We start from the raw sequence: 3,839 nt of genomic DNA, 5'->3' as shown, positions 1-3,839 counted from the left end.
ATAGAAAATACAGTTTGTACAGTATAAAAACCATTACATCTATGGAATGTCCCCATAATTCACAAAAACAAACCTGTGTGTTTAACGCTATACCTTGTGAGATGAAACTTTGATGGTTGCTGGTGAGAAAAGGACTGAGAGCGGCCCAGACTGAGACTGGCCTGATGTCGGTCCAGAATATCTCTGACCGCTGGACTCGACGGACTGTTCTTGCGGGACAAAGGACGAGCATCAGGGGGAGGGTTGGACACGGACGCTGTGAACTGTAGCTTCAGTTTCATGTGCTGACTCAACTAAAGACAGAAAATAGAATAGCGGATATTGAGGTGTGTAGATCCAGTAATGTAACTCATTGGTTTTGTTGAAGGAAGTGAAATAAAATCAGTACTGATCTCTCATCAAAAAAGTCTTTTTTGATATTGTTATGGATATATAGATATAAATTGTCTTTACCTGCAGTACAAAATCGGTCACAAGCTGCCTGCCCAGTAAACTGCTTTACAGCTGACAAACTGATGTTTCCTACAATAGATTGTAGGTAAAATATCCATCTCCTCCACAGTCTCCTTTTTGTTTTCTGACTCAAAAAATATCCAATTACACTGTGAGAAACCGCTGCAAATGATTCAGTGCTTGAATGAACTGTCCATATGAATCAAACTGAATCACGAATAATTTCAGACCTTTTAGCAAACCAGTTTGACAGATTAGTTCAAGTAACTCATTCGCGATCTGGCATCACTAATAATTCTGATGCTAAACAGCTGATAGAGATCACTCAACATGATTTCTGAAATATTATCAGAAAAAATGATTCTCGAGTGTTACATGTTAATATGTTAAAGCAGTCACACTAATCAATTCAATCACCATGCAGCTCCATGCACCCATCTGTTCTTAAACTTATTTTACTCATCTTCACCTTCAGGCGTCCAGACTAGTCGGACTGCCAGGAAGTCCTGCAAGTTGTTCAGAAGGGTATATCGCACCCGGAAATGCTCACGAGCCTTGACAGCACTGGGGCAGCTGGCGGTCATAATGAAGCACGGACGGTCCAGTCTCACACTAGGGAGACTATAGTGAGTGTAGATAGAGTTGGTGAAGGGCAATTTAGAAGTGGACCACTGTAAGACTGCAACTAATGGCACCTCTAGTCCCTGTAGCAAAAAGAAACAAAATTTAATTAATACTATTTAATTTTGAAATACATTTATACCATCAATTTTTTAAATTATTACAAAGAAGATAAATGGCTTTGGGATACATATTTGTAGCCTGTTATCACACAAAATATCATGACAGCCCACCTCATTTGAATCATCTTGTGGCTGATTATTGAGCTGCAGCTGGAAGAGAAAGTTCTGCTCCTCTAGAGCACTGAGCATGCTGGGAAGGTGACTGGACTCACTGTCCATTCTGTAAAATGATGCCATGGCAACTTCTCCTGACTGATGACTGAAGCCGATAAACAATGAGATAAACAGTAATACAAACTCTCTCAGATGCATCTTGCAAGGGTAAAATCAAAATGCATGAAATATCAAAACATTCAAAACTAAAAACTGTAATTTATTATTAATGGATGGCATATTTAAAAACATCAAATCATGGGCACAAATCTTTGTGCATGATTGTATTTTCCCTGTGAGCTATCAAGAATAACAATTACATTTGCATTTCCTCAAGGAAATAGCAGTGCTATTTCAAAAAGTTTATTTTTGGGCTTTGGTTCTGTATTTAAAAAAATAGTGTGAATAAATGGTTAAATGTATTCCAAGAGATCAAGGTGCATCAAAATTGGGTATACATCAATTTAAATAAAGCATTTAAATATTATTTTGACATCATCATGGTCAGTCACTTTTTAAATGTTGAACATTCTACAACTTTTCAAAATTTAGTGTTAAATTTCTTTTAAAAATTTGGACGTTTTCAAGTGAATAGATAGCCAATAAGTAAACCAATATATCTTGTGTTATCTACAAAACAATGTCGGAACGCTGAAGTGTTTCAAGCTGAATACATAACAGAAGTTTCATTAGCGACAGAATTTATAACAAACCATAATCAGAATGTCTGAGGATGTATTGTAATCACACTCACAGGTGTGCGAGGTCACACATAATGCTTTCTCTTACCAAACGTTGTCCACCAGCAGCACCGAGCCATCTGGCATCATTGGTAAGTATGAAGCATTGAAGTTGGGAAGGATTTTGACATCACGCACACACACTTCCTCTTGAGAACTCCCATTTAACACTGAAACAATCAAATGTTCAAACATACATAAACAGGGCGTCTATCACATAAAGATACAAGAAACCACAAAAATAAGAGACGGTCCATGCAATACAACACTACAGAACTACTGCCTACTTATGCACAAAGTATGTCTACTGATGTGCTTACACTATAGCAGCGGAGACCAAATCTATGTTTGAAACTTTCCAGCTATATAGCAGCTGAATGAAACTGAACCATGTACAAGTCCTATGTTTTCCCCATAAACGCATTAAATCTTTTTGAGAGTAGCTGAGAGATTTAAAGAAAAGACAGCCTAATAAAGCCATATAAACATATCCAAGCATTCTCCCTTGAAGACTGGTTGGGTAGATATGGGGAATCATTACTTCTATAACGATGTATGAATGTCTTTTTTCACTTCTTTAAATTAGAACCTATTATATCATAATCAGAAGACAAACAGACACTAGTATTTATGAAAAATTCACAAGATAGGCTTCTATTTTGAAACAGAGATTTTAGGACAATGAGAATCACAGTTACACTGACAATTAAAACACCTGCATGTCTTCAAAAGTTTAGGGTTGGTAATATAATGTTTAAAAAAAAAAAACTCTCTTATGCTTACCAAGGCTACATTTATTTGAACAAAGCTAAAGTAAAAGTGCTAATATTGTGAGATAGTATTACAATTTGTAATGTTTTTTTATTTTGATATATTTTAAAATGTAATTTATTCTTGTGATGGCAAAGGTGAATTTTTTAGCAGCCATTACTCCATTCTTTAGTGTTACATGATCTGGTGCTCGAATAACATTGCTTATTATTATCAGTGTTGAAAACAGTCAAGCAGCTTAATATTTTTCTGGAAACCGTGATACAACCCCCCCCCCTTTTTGATCAATAGAAATTTTAAAAGAGCAGCATTTATTTGAATAACATTATAGATATCTGTAACATTATAAATGTCTGTAATGTCATTTGTGATCAATTTAATACATCCTTGCTGAAATCTTTAACAAATAAAAAAAAAACCTTAATGACCCCAAACTTTTGAATAGTAGTGTATATATATATCATTTGTGCTTATAAAATGTGACCCTGGACCACAAAACCAGTCTTACGTCACCCGAGTATATTTGTAGCAATAGCCAACAATACATTGGGTCAAAATTATCACTGCAAAAAATGCTTTTCTTACTTAGATTTTTTGTCTTGTTTCCAGCCAAAATATCTAAAAATTCTTAAATCAAGAAGGATTTTCTAGACAAGTCAAAATTATTGTCTTTAAGTGAGTTTTTGCTTAGAACAAGCAAAATAATCTGCCAATGGGGTAAGCAAAATAATCTTACAATGGAAAGCTTATTTATTCAGCTTTCAGATGATGTATAAATCTTAATTAAAAACAAATTGACCTTTATGACTGATTTTGTGGTCCAGGGTCACAAATAAATGTGAAGAAAAGCTAGAAATAGGGCTGACATTACCTTTGAGGACAGTTAAGTGTCTCCCTGAGACTGTCATTTGTTGACACTTTACAGTCGGAGGGGGCAGAACATTAAGTGTGGTGCTGACTGTTGGCAAGCAAGAGAAAA

At 35.4% G+C, this 3,839-nt stretch overlaps 1 pseudogene; it reads right to left on the bottom strand.

Moving 5' to 3' along the window:
- The window catches only part of LOC107750566 (uncharacterized protein C7orf43 homolog), a 14,795-nt pseudogene that overhangs the window by 4,529 nt on the left and 6,427 nt on the right, over window positions 1–3,839 (bottom strand).

Source organism: Sinocyclocheilus rhinocerous, unplaced genomic scaffold (genome assembly GCF_001515625.1).
Source record: "Sinocyclocheilus rhinocerous isolate Xijiao unplaced genomic scaffold, SAMN03320098_v1.1 scaffold19, whole genome shotgun sequence".
NCBI classification, from domain to species: domain Eukaryota; kingdom Metazoa; phylum Chordata; class Actinopteri; order Cypriniformes; family Cyprinidae; genus Sinocyclocheilus; species Sinocyclocheilus rhinocerous.
This window is presented reverse-complemented; position numbering and strand designations above follow the sequence as displayed.